This window comes from Pteropus medius, unplaced genomic scaffold (assembly GCF_902729225.1).
Source record: "Pteropus medius unplaced genomic scaffold, Ma_sr-lr_union100, whole genome shotgun sequence".
Lineage (NCBI taxonomy): Eukaryota > Metazoa > Chordata > Mammalia > Chiroptera > Pteropodidae > Pteropus > Pteropus medius.
Window position 1 is genome coordinate 17,353,293 of NW_024352785.1, and position 20,050 is coordinate 17,373,342.

The 20,050-nt window shown below is 33.8% G+C and overlaps 2 long non-coding RNA genes across 2 annotated transcripts in view; one reads left to right on the forward strand and one right to left on the reverse strand.

Moving 5' to 3' along the window:
• Positions 1 to 20,050, reverse strand: part of LOC120590899 (uncharacterized) — a 561,246-nt gene that overhangs the window by 55,754 nt on the left and 485,442 nt on the right. The window lies entirely within an intron of this gene.
• The window catches only part of LOC120590902 (uncharacterized), a 52,925-nt gene continuing 47,857 nt past the window's right edge, over positions 14,983 to 20,050 (forward strand). Inside the window, exon 1 of the long non-coding RNA XR_005649806.1 lies at positions 14,983 to 15,140. This is a non-coding gene — a long non-coding RNA (uncharacterized LOC120590902). The remainder of the gene's footprint in view (positions 15,141 to 20,050) is intronic.

Consider the following 20,050-nt stretch of genomic DNA (forward strand, 5'->3'; position numbering starts at 1 on the left):
TTGGTCTTTGAACTTGTCTCATGAATAAAAATATTATAGTCAGATTCTCTTGATGAAATTTTGCTAGCTTGATCCTCTTCCCTTCCCTTTCCTCTCTCCCTGATCTCTCTCTTCTATCAAGTGTCGAAGTAAACACTAAGGGTACTCCAGTTTGGGGTAACTTTTTAAAGGGATTTTCACCAGTACAGGATGTAAGTGGCTGGATGCCTCTAGCCCTAGCTTGCATTGAGAAGATAGTTCCAAGGCTGGTGCTTTGCATGTACTGGGAACCCATCCTGAAAACACTATTATCAATAGCCACTGTAATGACTGAATACAAAATGAGAGTAGATTCTAGGTTAGACTCCTATTTTGAAGGGTGATATCAGAAGGGTGGACAAGATTTCTTTCTATGCCTCTTCTCTTTTCAGAGTAAATAATAACTGGAGGACACTGATTAAAGTTATTGAATTAAAAGAATAAAACAACACATAAAATCTCAGAAATGTTATGAGTCAGCAGTAGGAATGTTCTTTGTAAGTCACAGGATGCTAAATTTCATCCATTTTAAGTGCATTTAACTCCTTAGGGCATTTTTTTTTCTTCTTTCAGAGGGGGAACAGTCTCAATCCAAAAAAAAAGGAACTTGAAACATTGATCCTGCCAATTTAGATTTTACAAGAGATTTAAAGTCACCACCGCCTTACACAGGGTTCATTCATGCTAAGTTGGGACAAATAATGGCTTAGCAGGAATTGGTTTACAATCCTAGTGGACTCCCGTAGAGCTAATAAGTCCAGAAATACCACTTGGATAATCATATGATTATCTTTTCAAAAAATCCATTCCAAAATCTCATGTATAAAAATAAAAAATGCACAGGACTTAGACATCCCTTTATTGTATCAATATAAATCAGATTTAATGCCTGGTTGTGTGTCATCCAGTTCAGACCCATTTGTACAAGGCTGTGGAGTGACGAGCTGGTTCAGATGAATGAATAGTTTTCTCATTACTTCACCCCCATTCTGCTGTCTCTTTTCCTGTCCTTTGTATTATAATGGAGGACAGCTGTGGCAGTGAAGTGAATATTAACTAACCTCAGTGCCTCAGCAGATTGTGACTTTAATCCTTGCAAATACCACTAAAATCAAAATTTAATTACACTCAGAGTAGCTCTGTTAATGCCTGAAAAATATTTAACAATTAGTGGTTAGCTTAATTAAGCAAACTGCTTTTCAGAACCTGAAAAGTCCTCCCAAACCCTTCCCCCATCCATTTTTTTTTAAATCCCTTAGACTAATTAGTCTGATGTAAGCTCACAGCACTTCATTTATTGTTACTGAGTCTGCTGCCTAGCTGATCCAGGCTCTGAGTTTAACAGCCTTTAATAGAAGAGGAAGTTGTAAAAAAAAAAAAAAAAAAAAATCAGGTTCACTGTGCACAGCTACTTACCAAAAAATAATCCTTTTAATAAACCACTAATTGTTGTTAGCCATTTCCTCATTCATATATATATATATATGTGTGTGTGTGTGTGTGTGTTATGCGTATATATGTGTATATATATCCTCATTCTGTTACGTGTGTATGTGTGTGTATATATAACATAACAGAATCGCTATTATCTGTTATAGTATTAATTATGAGATACTGAAGAAAAGCCAAATAAGAAATAAATTAAGACAAAATAACTTCTATCAAAAGAATTGTCCTCTGTCCATATGGATTGGAAAACTATTTACGTTTAAATTTGGAAGGAACAATGTATACTCTTGTGTGTAAACACAGCAAACAAAATAAAAACAAATGATGGATGAAAAAGCTGTTAAAATGTAAATTCTATTCTCTTATTGATACATGATACTACCTGACCTACTCAGTTCCACGTTCATTCTCTCACATAAGCATCAAATGTTTTTGATGATTTAATGTAACTTGCTGGGGAAATACAAATATATATTTTTGTGAATCTTCGTGTAGATACCTATGGGATATTTTTAAAAGCCACAAAAGTGTAGCTTATACTATCTATTTGTTAAACTTCATTTTTCTACTTCAATTCCTGGAAAAGATCTTACCCCTAAATAATTGAGAGAATAAGATACAGTAATACTTCAGAAGGAGGTCACTTATTCAGCAAACTAAGGAACAGGAATTAGAAAATAACGACAACAAAATAGTCTTGGTGAACTGAAACAACTCCCAGAGCTATCGAGGAACTCAGAGACCATGGAGTCCAATCTCATATTTTACAGAAGAGAAAGCTGAAATTCAGAGTTTAAGTGATCATCCAGGGCCATATAAAGAACTGTCACAGAGTTATTGTAGCACCTCCTTGGCTCCCACTTCAGACCTATTCTCTTTTAGCTGATATGGGACACAATTACAGTAAGATATGTTATATAATTTCCCCAAATCACAGCAGATTAGAAAACACAAATTAGGGGCTGACAGAGGTTTTCTAGTGGTTTAGAATTCAGATGTGAAGTGCTAGAACACATGATAAAATCTGGAACCTGCTAAGTAAAAATTTAAGTAATCTGGAAAGAAATGGTCTCTTGGTAACCTCAAATCCAGGGTACAAAAAAATATTACAAAATTTTTAAGTTCAGAGTGCTGATCGGTGCTGCCTTAGCTCATCTCCTTTTACTGTGTATGCATGCATGCATGTATGAGTCCCTTCTTCAAGGTTTTTAGGACAATACTCAAAAAGATTAAGATCATATGCTGATTTAGTTATTTTCTTTTTGAGAACATCAAAAGGAAAATATTTTTCTCTACTCTTAGTAAGTTCTCACTGAGAGTTTTAGCGTTAATGATATGTTAATTTTCAATCCAGAAAAAAAAAATGCCCTGTAATCTTATTTTTACAGGATGTTTTCATCTGTATGAAGTTCTTCCTCTATACCTTCCTATTATTCCTTATTTAAGACTAGTTTTTGAGTATTTCGGCTGTTGCTTAATTCAGTAATTAAAGGAAAAAAAATTGAATATCACTCATGTAAACATGTCTGAAATGATGTGTTTCGCACATCCATGCCTAACTCTTCCAGTGGTCTCCAGTCCCATACAGTTTTGTATGTTTCCATGTAATTGACAGGCTATGTTTCAAGTCTCATGGTTGGCTGAGTATGGAGATGAAATCACAGTTTAAAATACAGAAGAAGGTATATATATGGGTTGTGATTGAGATACTCGTATTTTGACTGAAGAATTGTGCAGCATCTGACAGGTGTATAAATCCTTCAGTGGCGGCAATTTTGCTTTTTAGTAGTAAATAAAATGGCACAAAATTGATATCTTTGAAGAATATGTATTAACATGATAATATGAATTGATGTAAACTCTTATGGGTTTTCCAGGAATAACAGTGTTTTAATGGTATATACAACTTGTGTTTCAAATTCTTTTGCCTATTAGTCATATACACATATCTTTATTTGTTCTTGAATGTATGCTGTATAACTATTAACCAAATGTTTGTTCCCCATCAAATTGTGTTTCTTCAGCATGTTTTCTAATTCAAAGGGACATAATCATTCTCTTTAATAATACAAATAGTCCACTTCCAATGAACTATTATATCTCTTTTCTATTCTTGAAAAGCATTATTTCTTTTAGTTTTTTAGTTAAATGCTATACAATTTCAACATGATATTACTCATTTAATTGATCTTTAAGTTTCTCTGTTAAAAAGCAGCAAGTATTAAAAGACAAATAGAAAAACTGCCAAAATCAATTCACTTCAACTGTCAAAACCTTTCATGTGAAAAATGAATAGAAACACTCTTCTATTTCAAGTATGCATATTTGTGGGCATGATATTCTCTTTTGACTCTGAAAATCATTTGAAAATAAAATAGCTTGTCCATGCTTGTTTTCACTTTGCAAAACATCAGCTGTATCTATGAAATGGTCACTGAGCCTCATCATTTTGACTAATAGAGAAAGAACTGCTCTCTTGTAAGATACATTAATTCTTCCATGTTTCCAAAGTATCATTTCATGTTTTTGAGCAAGAATTTATCTAATCATAGGCTGGTGACATAGACATATAGCATCACCTCTTCCCTATATTCTACATTGCCTACACACACACACACACACACACACACACACACACCTGCATGTATCACCTCTCCCGCCAAAAGGAAGAGAAACTCTTAACTAAGTTCAATATTTCTTGTGATGTAAAATTCAAGACAATTTATGTTTAACTATATTGATTATTTATGTGATCACAACACAATAAAAATGTTTCAAGCTATTAAAGGCCTATAGCCTCAAGTAAATAAAACCTCAAATTCTGAACTCCTACAAAGATACATAGAATAATAACTTTAGAAAAACACAAAAAACCCAACCTCACTACTTCAGACAAGGCATTTCACTACTTGTGATAAGTAATTTTCAACCTTTTCTTAAACATCTCAACAGCTGGATATTCTACAATTAACTATCAATTTATCCTGATATTTAAGTAGCCATTTCTTATGTCCAAGTGAAATCACATTCACCTCCTTCTAGTAGACTTTCCATGGTGGTCAAGAATAGCTCTTTAGAATATTCCTATGCAGTAGTGATTGTAGGCTGAACACTAGGGTTCATTTTCATTCTTACTTTTAGAACTTAAATTCTTTCAAAAATTCCCTGACTGTTCTAGCCTTAAGGAGTCATCCTTGCCTATAATGGCCAAATAATATTTTGAGCTCCCAGTCCATAAAATACAGGAAGTCCAATCTTTTACCAAGTCTCCCTCCCCACTGAGTTTCTGATCTGTCTGAGGAATGGTTCTATTAACTCAGTCTGAGATCATTTGCCTTTTTTTTTTAATAAAGATTCCTAGCTTTAGGCTGCTGTTTCTCTGAAGCACAGTAGATCAACACACTTTCTATTATGTAATCTTGATCTTTTTTTTAATAAATATTCCAGTCCAGAAAATTTTCATTTATTTTTCAACAATATAGGTCAATTTGTCAAGAATATGCTCACAAGCTTCTTTAAGTTAAGCTTTAGGATACCTGCTGCTCCATAAACCTCATTTCTTTTTCAATGATAAAAATATTTTGTTTGCTTGTCCTGATTTGGCTTTCGTAATTGAAATTACTATTGCTTTTGTTAACACGGATTTTAGATCAGTTTCTTAACTGCTGTTGGAATGTTCCACAATAACATCTTCTCTTATTTGCATTTCTTCAGATACTTATAACAAACTGTACCGCAGCACATGCTCAGCCCCTGGGAAATGCCAGGGAACATTCTTGGGTAACATTTGAATAACATAGCAGATCCCTTAACAAGGCTGATAGCAATACACAGAATGACATGTCAACATCACTAACTTAAGGATGTACTTTGGTTCCAAAACTTATTTCTTAGAACATCACTTATAGGATTATGTAAATAATTTTATTAATATTTATATATTTACAAAAATGATCCACTGTTAGCAGTAATCAGGGTTAAGAACACACTTACAATATGATAACAACTACAAGTAAGATGGAGTCATTCAGAATTACTTCTCTCCAACATGTTCCTGTCCTGATTCCTGGAAATGTCAGCCTAAACTTTTAACTTCAATGTCAGCACTTCTTGCTCTTGCTTTCAATTTGGCATCAGCAATTTCTTTTAACCGGTAATGTCTCTATGTTATTAAGCTCTAAATCTCACAGAAGAATTGTAATGCTTTTCCTTTGTTTTATTGATTTTTTGACTAATTTTCCTCAGGATTAAGGAATAAAAAATATATATATATATATTTCATGAGATATGCTGGAAAGGCATTTGCACATAGGAGAAGTAAACTCAGGTTACTCTCTTCCTTCTTTCAGAACGGTATTATGGTGGTGCTGGTGCTGGTAGACACTTTGTTCATTTTTGTTATCAAAAATATAAAACATAAAGAGTGTGCAAAGGACCTCTGTGTATACATCTCCCAGGTTCAACAATGAACAACATATGACTAATTTTATTTAACTAGTATATCTACCCACTCATCCCACCTTCATCCCTTGGATTATACAGAGATCATATCATTTTATCTCTGTATACTTCAGTATAAAATTGTAAAAGATAAAGACTTAAAAGACAGGGCGGTACAGGCATAAGGATAAACATAAAGATAAACATAAAGAATAGAATTGAGAGTAGAGGGAGAAAAAAATCACATGCATCTATCCTCAAATGATTTTGAAAAATGTGTCAAGACATTCAATGGAGAGAGAAAATTGGCTTTCCAACAAATGGTGCCAGACAACTGAATATCCACATGCAAAAGAATAAACTTGGACTTTTACTTCATACCATATACAAAAATTTACTCAAAATGAATAAAAGACCTAAATGTAAAAACCAAAACTATAAAACTCTTAGAAGAAAATTTTGTGACTTTAGATTAGGTATTGGTTTCTTAGATATGACACCTAAAGTACAAACCACCAAAGAGGAAATAAATTGGACTTTATCACAAAATTCGATCTTCAAATGACACTATTAAGAAAGTGAAAAGACAACACATAGAATGGAAAAAATTTTTTTCAAATCATGTATCTTATAAGTATAAAGAACTTTTCCAATTCATAACAAAAAAGACAAAGCAATTAAAATGGACCAAGATTTGAATGAGCATTTATCCAAAAAAGAAATATAAATGGCCAATAAGCCCGTGAAAAGATGTTCAAAATCATTAGTCATTAGATAAATACAAATCAAAACCACAGTAAGGTAACTCTTTACATTCTGTAGGATGGCTATAGTAAAAGAGACAATAGCAAGTGTTGGTGAGGATATGAAGAAATTTAAACTCTCATACATTGCTGTTGGAAATGTAAAATAGTGCAGCTGCTTTAGAAGACATTTTGGCAGTTCTTCAAAAAGTTGAACATAGTGCTACTATAAGATCCAGCAATTCCAGTCCTAGATATATAGCCAAAAGAACTGAAAACATATGTTCACCCAAACTCTTGTACATAAACATTATTCATAAGAGCCAAAAGGTGGAAATAACTCAAATATTCACCAAATAATAAGTGGATAAACAAAATATGGTATGGGATATTATATGGAATGCTATTGGAATATATCAAAATATGTATTTAATATTATTTAGTCATAAAAATGAATGAAGTGTTAATATATGCTATAATACAGACAAATCTCCCAAATTTTATGTCAAGTGAAAGAAGGCATAATAAAAGGCCACATACTGTGCGATTCAATTTTTATAGGATATTCAGAGTAGGCAAATCCACAGAAATAGATCATTCATGTCCAGGGGCTAAGAGTAAGGAGGAATTGGAACCGGAGGGTTATTGAAGGTGGGAGGATGAGACACTAGGACCATATCCATTTTTTGCTTAGGTGTGCCTCCAGGAGCAGAAGTCAGTGAAGGCACCAGATTCCGATTTCTCTTTGTACTTCTACTAGCACTCTGGTCCATGCATTTCAGGGACCCGAGCACTATCTGGTCATGTCTCTCAGTGACTGAAATACCGGCTATACTTCCTCCCAGTCACCCTACTCCCCACCTTCCAAACATCAGCTGTGCCCTCCTCACATGCTGTCTCCACCAGAATGAACATCCTGGTGAGGCATCATCTCTGAGAGGTTCACATCTGAGCTGTGGGGTACTTCCCTCAGTGTTCTGAGCAGTAGTTATGGATGCCACTCTCAGAATTCCAGGCACCAGTCCCACAAGGCTTCTATTTCAGTATTCTACTTTCTGGTATCATCACTTCTTCCGTGTAGTTCCCCCAGTCTGAAAGATGCTGACTGCTTTCTACATTGTTGATCTCTTAATATCGGCTTTCTCTCTTTGCTCTTTCAGACTTTCAACACCTCTCTATTAAATGTCTCCAGTTTGTAATACACAGTGTTGTTTCTGCCTTTCTGCCTGGCCTCTGACCTATATATCTACAGTAACTATTCAACAAATAGTTACTGTAGATATATAAAGTAATATATATCAAATTTAGTAATAAATTTGATATGTTTACAATGAATTATAAATCTAATTTTCTTCTGTACTTTTCCCTTAGTTCATTTTGGGTAATATTTTGAAAAAATGTAATGCTTCTAATTCATTATTTTTAATGTAACGAACAATTTAAAAATCACAAAACCTTTTTCCTTTCATCTCTAAATTTTAGTGATTCCAGATAGCATTATTTTTGTACTATAATTAGGTCAAAAATTAAAATAGAAAATGTTTGTTAATCAAAAATATTTTCCTAAATATTGAGTTTATTTTGTATCTTAGAAAATAGCTATCCTTTCTTAGGTCATGGCTTAAAAAGCTCTCTTTGATTAGTACCTACTAACTAGACTGATTAATTTTTCACTTATGCATATGTAAGTGACAGGAATTTTAAAAGTGAAAAGAGAAAACAAGATACCTATATGACTTACTGGGGGCTAACTATCATTAAGGAAAATTGCTTTAAGTTTAAATGAGAACAGATGGAAGATTCTCATGGTATTTTTGGACATAATTCTGGCACAAAGCAGAAATAGAGAAACAGGAAACAGGCCAGAAATTGGACCAAAATGATAAACAAAAAGTCATGCATACTTTATAAATTTCAGTAGCCCTAAGAGGTAAATAACTTGGTATTAAAGACTACATACTGTGATGTAATCTGCATTTATGTATTCCTTCTGTATCTTAACATTATGTACAGTATATATGTACATATGTATGTTAAAATTTACATATTAAAATTTGTTAAGCTTTTAACATTGAGATATTTAATAATATTTAATGTTAAGATATATGTGTGTGTGTATATATATATATATACATACATACACATACATACATACATACATACATACATACATACATACATACATACACACATATCCAATCAAGCCCTCAACAGATGTATTAGCAGGTTTTGATGACTTGTGCGAAACATTAAGAAGTAATTAGGAAGACATCCAAAGCTAGTCGGTACATTAATAGGTTTAGAAAGCTCATATTGGATTTCCTTATGTTTGCTAGGTACTCTCATTTTCTGAGAATGGATCAGCTCTTTCAGAAGTTACCAATCAGCCTAATGTGTAAAATAATCAGACAGTGCCATGAATACATGCAAAATAGCACTTGCCTCACTCTTTTACTTCTTATTTTTAAAATGTTCTGAGTATAGTCGTTCCATACCATTTAGTATTTTTTATAAATTGACACATCCATAAGTAGGTGATTAATCCCCCTTTAACTGATTTTTAAAAAATTTGAACCACTAGAGTCCAAAATGATACATTAATGCCCAAATCTTTTCTCTTATACTAAATGTAATAAAAGTTTGTGGCTTAAACCTAGTGTGTTGAAATTTTTCTACTTTGAATGAAAAATATTTTTCCTAGGAAAATGTAGCTATCAGTAGAATAATAATAGACTATTCATTACACATAATTTGTTGTATTTGCTCACAGCACCAAAGATGACCTCAATGATCCATAATACTATCATGAAACAGAAAAAAAAACAAGACATGGGAGATTTCTTGAACATTATCAGTGTTTCAAAACCCCTGAGAATGAAATGGAGCACGTCCTGGTTATTGCTATAGCTATAAAGCCAAGAGAGTATTTTAAAATTAATTGGCATTCAGTCCTTAGAATTCCTGCTTAAAACCTGAATGAGATACAATTTCAAAACAGATGAAAATTTCCCAGGCAAATCTCCACGTTTTGTCGGAATGATAAAGTCAAAATTGTATATTAATAATAAAGTAAGCTAGAACATTCATGTTAATTGATAAATTCCTATAATCAAAGTCAGGTAATTCATTAATCATTTATAACACAGGTGAAATATATGTTGTCATGAGGTTTCTTATAATTGCTTTACTTCTCAACTGTTCACTAGCTATAGAGAGGGGTCACAATTTGAGGAAAACTGCAGTGTCTACCAATTGTTTACAAGTGCTGAACCATGGAACACAAGCAGCAGTGAGATGTGGCTAATTGTATCAATGTAGTCTGCAGACAGTAATTCGGAAGGAAAACCTTTACTATTCAATATATTGAGTTTGTCTTTCTATTGATAAAACTAATTGGATGATTTCCAAATCTCCACTCTCTGAGTATTTTATTGACATAACCTTTGACCGAGGATCATATAGATTTCAAAATGTCTTTTCTTATAGACAGAAAATCAATTTGGTTATTTTAATAAATACAATTATTTGAGCAAAATACTTGGCTGAGCAATTATGGAATATCTACTGTCATCATTTGATGGGTGTGAAGCAGGGAACTGGCACCGATCATGGAGAACAAAAGAGGAAACAGATTTTTGACACTGGTGGTACTGTGAAGAAATGATGTTAAAGCAGATGAACCAATATGATAATTTTGAGATTATGTAGGAGTGTTGTCTTATAAAAACAGAGTAAACTTTGGATATTTCATATCATTTGTTTTTATAAAATTCAATCTCAGATAAGAAAAAATATAAATTTCATACTCGTAAAAGAAACATTTTCTTGAAATGATAAGCTATCTAAAAAATTCTTTTGAGTCAGTGTTGACTTCTTGAAGATGGTGTAAATTGGTCATTAAGAGTCAGATGTCATGAATTGGAATCTCAGTTTACTGTTTACTAGCCTTGTGTACTTCAGTTTTTTCTTTTGTGTAATTTGAAGAATAATATACTCTCCCATAAGGTTTTGTGAGGACATGTTAACGCGCATTGTAGTAAATTAATACATAGAAATGAAAACTTTAGAGAAGTGAATCCTCAATAAATTCTAGTAATCATTGTGTTTTCATCTCGAAATAACAGATGCACCATTTCCTAATGAATTGTCATAATATGCTAAAAGAAACTTTCTAGAAAATAATTTTACATTGAAAATGTCCATTTGATGGTTTTGACCATTTCGGCGTTCATTTCTTTTCATTGATTAGAAGTCTATATTAATGGCTGTCCCAATTAATGGTTTGATTACATGTGAGAACAATATGCATAAAAAATGTTAAAACCACTTAAACTTAACTCACATTATCACAGTTTTTGAAGTTACACTGAACTTAAATGACAACTATTAAATATGAACTTATCCAAAGGTTTAACTTTAATTCAAATATTTAAAGGCTGTCTAAAAAGATTCAAGAAACTTTCTGATTACTTCTACTCTTTTGTAGAATGTGATTTAGCTGTATTCAACTGCAATAAAAAAGAGTATTTTAAAAGCAATATTTTGAGAAAAATCTGGAAATACTTGCTTCTAAATGTAACCTGAGCATTCCTTAAACATTCATATAAATGTAAATATTTATTTGAAAGCTTAGTTTTTAAGAACAATAACACTAAAACTAAGCCTATGCTTTTAAATTCCATGTTTCTTCAAAAATATTAAGCATATTTGTTCCAATGATATTTGTTCTGGATACTGATAGTTCATATTACCATGTAATTCTTTCAAAATGACCATGTGTGGATATAATATAAACTACTATTTAGTAATGTTATTTTGCATAATTAAGTTATCATGACTTTATTCTTTCAACAGAGTAATCAAAACACATCTATACTCTATGACAGATGACCAAACTGTATCAAATTTTGTCTCCAAATGGGGACAGAAGCATTGGTATGTGTACATTTTTATTCAAGCAGAAGGGAATCCAAAATATAATCTCTTGAGTTCAATTATAAAACCCATATGCTTGAGGAAATGCATGGTAAAAATATGCAACTTCATTGCACATTAGAGGCACTACAAATTTCAGCTTTGATTCAAAAAACTCACAGACTGCTAATGTGGCATTTACTGCTAAAAGGCTAATGTTGCTGTGTGGAGTAATGGGCAAGTAGAAACAACTGTATTTTATCTGCTTTAAGAGCATAGCCTTTTAGTCTAAGGGCATATCTGTGTAAAGGTAAAGATTGTAATAGACTGTAATAACAAGGAATTCTTATATTATGCTACCTAGTGAAGAATGATAGACAAAAAAATAATAATAATAAAACAAAAAATGCACACACACACAAAAACAAAAAACAAAACCACAGAGGGCTATTAAAATTCAACGAGTTATAGCTTAGGTATTATTGCTGATGTAAACTATTAAGGTCATGAAGAAGTATCCTTGCTTCTCTTTTTAGAATAAATTAAAGATAGAGTTGAACGTCTGTACATGAGTCTTTAGAAAACAAAAATGAGTACTAAATAATGAGGATGGCTTCAAGACCTGCAAAACAAAAATGAAGCCAAATCCATAAAATCTTTGGGTTTATAAATCTAAAGACTTTGTGATATATCAAGGTAAGTAAAGATGAAAATGTATTTTAATTGTACATGAATGGTAACAAAGAGCTTAATTATCGGTAATTAGTTTATGCTTAGAAAATATGTATTAAATGATTGTAGTACTTCGATTTCAAAGGACAAAAGTTTCATCTTTATAGCATTTCTAGAGGAAGCTACTATCACTGAGGGATCAACTACATGTTGAAACTTGACAAGTCCAAGTTCTAGCTCAATTATCTGGCTTTGAAATCTGAAAAAAATTAAAATTCTCATTTGCCTATGTAGAAAGCAGACATATATCATCTCATAGAGCCATGGAGACTTAGTGATATATGCAAATTACTTTGAATTCATTAAAATTATTTTTCTATATGGCAAGTATTATTTTATATTATTGTATATCTATCCTTTAAGCAGACTGTGGTGGACAGACATTGATATGGCCCCATGATCTCTACCTCCTGATGTTCATGCCTTTGTGTAATCTCCCCTTTATCATGGACAGGGCCTGAGACTTGCTTCTAACAAGTGGAATGCAGCAAAGGTAATGGAATGTATTTAATTACATAGACTGTAGCAACTGTCTTGCTAGACTCTCTCTCCATTGCAGGGTTTGAAGAAGCTGGCTGCCATGAATCCAACAGCTGCAAGTAAATGAATTCTGCCCACAACCTGAGGGTACCTGGAGGTGGATCTTTCCCTACATAATAAGAACCCAGTCTTGGATAACGTAATGCTGAATGCAGCTCTTTGAGACCCTAAGCAATGGACCCAGTTAGATTGTGCCCAGACCCAATGCATAAAAGCTGTGAGATAATTAATATGCATTGTTTTATGCTGCTAAGGTTGTGATCATATGTTATGCAGCAATAGGAAACTAACCTACAGACATCGTATACATTTGTATATTGGCGTATAACACATTTATGTATTCATTTAATTAGGATTTAGTGAGAGAAATTTATGAGATTTGCAAGCCCTTTTTGCTAGCCATTCCAGTGTAAGGATAGCCTCCAGCAAGTCCTGGATGCACATTCTGCCAACTCACTCAGCAGTGCGACTGCAGCGGGAAGAGTCAGAGGACTTGTGATGCTCGGCGGCATAATTGGACGAGGAACAAGGTTTGAAATGTATGGAGTTGAAGTCAGTCTGTAGAAAGTTCATTAAAATCATTAGGTCATATTTGCAATGAACCTGGTAGAAAATTTCTGATATTTGACAACAATCCTAAAAATCACACATGAGTTGTGAAGCTGAAAGTAAATTTTCCAAACTAAAAATAATAAAAAAAGATTTTTTGATAATCATTCTAGAAGAGAAGCTGAATTATCTTTCTATTCTCATGATAGAAAATATCTGAAGATCATTATTACTTAAAGAAGCAATAAAAAATATATAGTCAAACCTGTAAGAAAAAAATTGATAAAGGAATCGTGTTATTTTCTACATTCGGTGCTGGTGGCATTTTTGAGTTTTTAATATTTGCATTTTTTGTGATTTATTTTTCATTCTAAATATTTACTTTCATATCTGAAATTAAAATTATAGTTTGTAATTCTTTTTCTTAAATAGGGTGGCCAAAATTGCACAAGCTTCAAGTCTCACAAAACCTAAATTCACTTCTGCATGCAAATCAAGAGAGAAACGGTATTTTAAAATGCTGCTAGCAGCTATGGTAAGATGAAGGCCGTTTAGGCTCCATTAGAACTGGCAACATAAAATTATTGATGATGCTTCCCCTTTACGTATACATTGCTGATGTTGACAAGAATTATTTCTGAGGAGTGGTGTGGCCAGAAAACAGAGGAGGAGTTTAGAGAATGAATGAGAAGTGTTATAGCATGGCGACATGGTTATGGACAAGTCTTGTGAAGTTTGGCAGTCAGGTTTGGCAAATAGCTTAGGTGGTAGGTGAGGGGAATATGAGGCTATGAGAGTTTTCTACTTTGGTAGAAGCGATTTGGTATGCAGTGCTTTGATAGAAGAGAGATATTTAGAATTTAGGCTGTACAATGGTAACTGCATGTCATAGCCATCCTCCAAGCTGACTCCCAGGGCTCCTACCTCTTGATATTCATACTCTTATATTGAATGTTCCACTTGTATCAGGATTGGTCTCTCTGACTGAGAAGGACAAATCTCAGTCCTCTTCCTTTTATTTCTCCTGTACTCTCACACTACTACCACACTCACAATACTTCTGAAACCAGGTGTATGTGGATTTTTTCTCCACACCAGTTCTCTGGGATACCAGCTGGGAGTCCTACACTTTAACTCAATTCTGACACTATCTACCTGGAGATGGCATCAGATCCCACAGGTTAAGGACTTAGTCCCATAAGACTACCCCCATCCTACTTCAGAAGTCAATCACAGATCTAGGTTGTCACCTGAGCTTCTGATTGGCTATAAAGTTGGTTTCCATGACCCCCTCCTCAGGTTCAATTAATTTGCTAGAGTGACTCACAGAACTCAGGAAAACAGTTTACTTACTCTTCCCCAGTTTTTTATAAAAGTATATGATAAAGGATACAAACGAAGGTCCAGATGGAATCAATATATGGGGCATAGAGCCCCTTTATTGTTCTCTTCAGGTGTGCTACTCTCCCAGTATCTCCATATATTTTCCAATCTGGAAGCTCTCCAAACCCCATACTTCCAGGATTTTTACGGGGGCTTCACCACATAGACATGATCGATCATTAACTCATTCTCAGGCACTCTCCTTTCTCTGAAGAATAGGGAGTTGGGTTGAAATTTCCAAGCTCTAATCATGGCTTGGTCTTTCTGGTGGCAAGTCCCAATCCAGGAGCCCACCAAAATTCACCTCATTGGGACAAAAGAGACTGCTGTTGTCCTCCAGGAAATGCCAAGGGATTTAGAAACTCTGTGCCAGTAAGTGGGGTCAAAGAATATATATGAAAACAAAAGATGCTTGCAGTGCTCTTATCACTTGGGAAAGTATAAGGATTTTAGGTGCTCTCTCTCAGGAACCAGAGGGAGAGAACAATATATAATTTTTCTATTCTCTCACAGTGACCAAGAGCATCCAACAAAAGTGATGGCGTGGTTGCTTCCTAATTATTTTATAATAGATCATAGCTTCTATTTGGTCTCTTTGTCTGCCTGCCTGTCTCTCTTTCATATCACTTGCTCTGGGGGAAACAAGCTGTCATATTGTGAGCAACCATACAAAGGCCCAAGTGATGGGGAACTGAAGCCTCCAGCTAAGACCCAGTGGGAAAATGACCAACAACCATGTGAATGAGCTTGGAAGTGGGTGCTCCAGCCCTAATCAGGCAGTATGATGACCACAAGTTAGCTTGACTGCTAACTTGTAAGAGACCTTGACCCAAATTCATCCAGCTAAGCCACTCTTGGATTCTTGACCTTCAGAAACTATGAAATAAAAAATGTTTGTTTTTAGCTGTTATGATTCAAAAGAATTTGCTATACAATAATAGACAATTAATATATCCCAGGAGCAGACAAAACAGGAAGTGATATACAGATTAAGTGGATAGACTGGCTATTGATAGAGAAAAGAATGTGTCTATCTTTTTAACAGAAGAGAAATAGAGCATATGAGTACAAATGCACATTGAGTTTGTAAATATGTTTGATCATTAGGAAATTTTAATTTTATTGACTTTCTTTTCTCAAGTATGAGGCAATAGTTTAAGTTTGAGTAATCCAAAGGGGAGATGGAAGGAATAAGAAGCTTAAGAACTGTAGAGAAAAATTGCCAAATAGTCACCTTGGAGTTTGAGAAAGAAAACTTAGTAGCAAAATATAATAGAATCAGGGTTAGTGTTGATTTCTGTTTGAGGTTTGTGTGTTGTACTTAAAGTGACTTCAGTCAACAAATTGTGTGATTTTTTCTTCAGCAATATTTAGTTGTTTTGGTTCAGTCACAAAGAAAACAAATACATGGGTTTAACTGGAGCCCGTATTTGCTACGTGAGTGCAATGGAGGGAGAGAGGCCAGGGAATTGAGGGTATTCGCAAAGAAAGGATTTCAGTGGTAGCCCCTGGAATTCCACCCAGAGAAGAGAGGGAGAACAAGAGGGTTGTCAGCAGTGAAAAAGCAGTAGTGTAGTTAATGACTTAGAGCTCTTGCCCTAGAATGGCTGCACAAGATACTTGAGTAAAAGAGGTGAAATGAGCTAAGCTAATGAAGAGATGGTTCATTCAAAGACAGAAATGTAGGGCACGGTAATGCCATGTGCAGCTGAGGCGAGGTGGATGGAGAAGCATACTGAGGTTGGCTCGGAGAGGCTGACTAGTGGAACTAAGTAAATAAGTTCAAGAGAAAAAAAAAAAATGGAGTCCTTGAGCTGAGAATACTTGCCAAAATGTGGGATGGTGGATATTACTCAACTATACAAGAGTGAGGGAACGGAGGATATTACAGCACAGTGAGGAAGTGCAGTTCAAGGTCTCAGTGGAGGCCAAGCCATGTATAAATGATGCTTATTATCTTGGCAGTGGAAACCAAACATTATTTTGATGACTTTTTACTAAGGAAACTCACAGGCCAATGCAGTAAAATCATGAGAAGCCAGGCCACACATTATTTCCCTAGTTTCACTTAGAGTGGCAGCTTACAAAGCAGTTTGGATGCAAAGAACAATGTCAGGAAGGGAAAGAATCTGAATGACACATTCAATGGTTATTTCAAGCCTGTGTACTTGAGAGTTCTGAGGGCTGCTGACCAAAGCTTTTCTTTGATTTTGAGTAAGTAAGTGCTGTTCCCCTCAGCAGCATCCCTGAGACCATGGAAAGTTTGCCAAGGTTGGACAATCTAGCATACAGATAACTAGAGTACTCTCCTGGCCTCTACCACTTTTCAGAAAGTTTAGACTCCCCTAGAAAGGGGAGTGAAAAGTAGAAGAACTTGGTTAAGCTCATCATTGGCACTTGAAATTATGTTGGATGACTGAATTAATGTAAGTGTATATTGGTTAGAACAATGATTCTCATTCTCACTGGGGGACACATCAGTGTCTAGGAAGAAAAATTTATGTAATATGAAAACACATATTAAATTTCATAATATAAATCTCATAATATTTAGAAAACAAAAAATATATTTACTTTTATTATTATAAAATATGTCATGCAAAAAACTATAAAAATAATGACAGCCATATATATACATTACTCACTTAAGAATTAGGGACAACAAACATAACTGAAACTGTCCCACAAACCCAATCACTTCCTTCCTAGAAATAGCAGTTTTCCTAATCTTGTCATCCTCTAAACTCTTTTTGTAAGTTTTGAATTACATGTCCATAAATAAAATATTCTGTTGTCTCACATGTTCTTAAACTATTTAAATGGCTTCATGTAGTATGCTGCACTCTGCAACTTATTTTTATTACTCTACTATGCTTTTAGATTTATTTGCATTGTTACACTTAGCTCTAGTTCATTCATTCTGATTGATGAATAGTATTCCATTGTTTACAATTATCACAGTTCATGTATCTGCTGCTCTGCTGATGAACATTTAAGTTATTCAGTTTTTCCATATTACCAATGGTGCCACAGTGAACGTTTTTAGAATATATATGGGTACACATGTATGAAAGTGAAATTGCTGGGTCTTAGGGCATGCATATATTTAAATTTCTGATATTTTGATAAATTGCTCTCTACTGTGGTTGTACAAGTTTTCCCTCCCCTCCACCAAGCAATTTATGACAGTCTGTTGCCTGACATCCTCTTCAGTACTTTCAAAATTTTAGTCTGATGGTTGTGAAATAGGTTCTCATTCTTTTAATTTGAAGTTCCCTGACATGTGATTTTAATAAAAAATTTAATAAAAATTCCAGAAATTAAGGCTCAGGAAACATTTTTTGGCTGATAGGCTGTCTCCGAGATTCTCATGAAATGGGTGAAGTTGACAGGCACCCCTGCCCCCACCAAATTTCATATAATTTCAGTACAAATTCTGAAAAGTGGTGAGATGGGAAAGCCACAACCTGAACATAAGTTTCATTAATTCAAACATAGTTTTGTTCTTACAACATCCCTAAGCACCTAGAGTTCAGTACATGCTAATCTTGTCTTAGCAGAGCAATAGGCTAGAGTCACTATAATGAACTGTGCCGTCATTTCCAATTATTCTCTGCTTACTGATTCCATGTGGCTTGAAGTACCATCTTGTGGAAGGAGCATACATCACAATCCCGTTGATAGCCCTGTCGATATAAAGCATGACATGTGACATGTTTTGGCCAATGAGAAATGAGCAGACATGAACTATATATACCATATCCAGTCAGAAGTTCTGAGAGTTCTGAATGCCTTAGTTATTTTTCTTTATTTTATTTTATTGTTTTATTTTTTCTGTTTGCCAAAAGAATGGCATGTCTTAAAAAAAAGACTACTCCTTCAGCCTAGATTCCAGAATGAAAAAGATATATGTAGTAGAGCCACAGTCAATTTGTGGCCTTCACAGATGACATGAAACATAAAAGAGAAATGAGTTTTTTGTGGTAAACCACTAAGGATTGAAGGTTATTTTTCCTCAAAACAAAGCTGACTAATACAGTTAACTGACTGATTTTGATGTTGTTAGGAAAATTTATCCAAAATCTTTTTGTGACTAATACATAGTAATTACTAGTGAAATATCAGTAAAGTTAAAATTACTTAACTATTTGAGAGAAATAAGAACCAAATAAAATGTGACCAACCAAACATTCATTAGAGAAGCAAAAAGTAAACAAGCAAAATAATAAGACACAGAAAACAGAACAGGAGAAAATATAACAGAAGATAGTAAAAATAAGTACAAATATTTCAGCAATAAAAATTTTAATATAATATAGTAAAATTCCATATTAAATGACAAATAATTACAGATTGAGTAATTGCTACTGAGAAATAAAAATTAAAATCTGGTAATGTAAGCATTAGATTATTTTGTCTTAGGTTATAACTCTCAGTATTCCACAATTAGATACTGATGTAGCATTCAAGTATTTAAAAAAGCATCAACGCATTCACATCTTGGAAAACCCTTGAAGATTAAAAATTTTCCTACAATGATTATTTTATATCATTTGCCTGAATATGGCTGACTAACCTACATAATAGTCTCAGAGACATTAATCAGGGAAGAGGGAACAAATACTTCATGCTGGTTAAGAGCAGAACAACTTTTCTCAACCGTCTCTTACCTTGACACCTCACATTCATAAGAAAAGGATTCTCACTTTTGTGGCAAAACAAAACAAACAAAACCGGAAAAAATATATAAAAAAAACATTTTTCTGGTCAACGGTTTTCTAATATCTAGTCATATTTAGAATGACCACATAAGGTCCCAGCATAATTATTAATAGCATCCCCTTTCACGCTCAAAAATGCCCCGGTTTGGTTGATAAATTCATACTATTCATGTATCGGCCTTACTAAGATTTATTGGTATACATAATAAATGGAAATATAACTACAGATATTGCAGCCAGAGAGTTTTATTTTTTTATAATAGTATACTATAGAATCCCATAAGATTCGGAGAGGAAAATGATAGGTACACAAAATGACTCATTAATTGCCCTGTAATCTAGATCCATTACCATCATTAAGTTTGTTTTAGTTTAGTCATCTGTAAAGTAGAGATAACACATAATTTTAGTAACTTTATAATATTCATCTAAGACTTGGATGATATGACATGGGACCATTTTGCATATAATACAGTGCCTTAAACATTATAAATACATTCTCATTGTTAATCCAAACACTATTTATTTAGAGTACTTAGCATTATCTTTTTATTCTTTGAC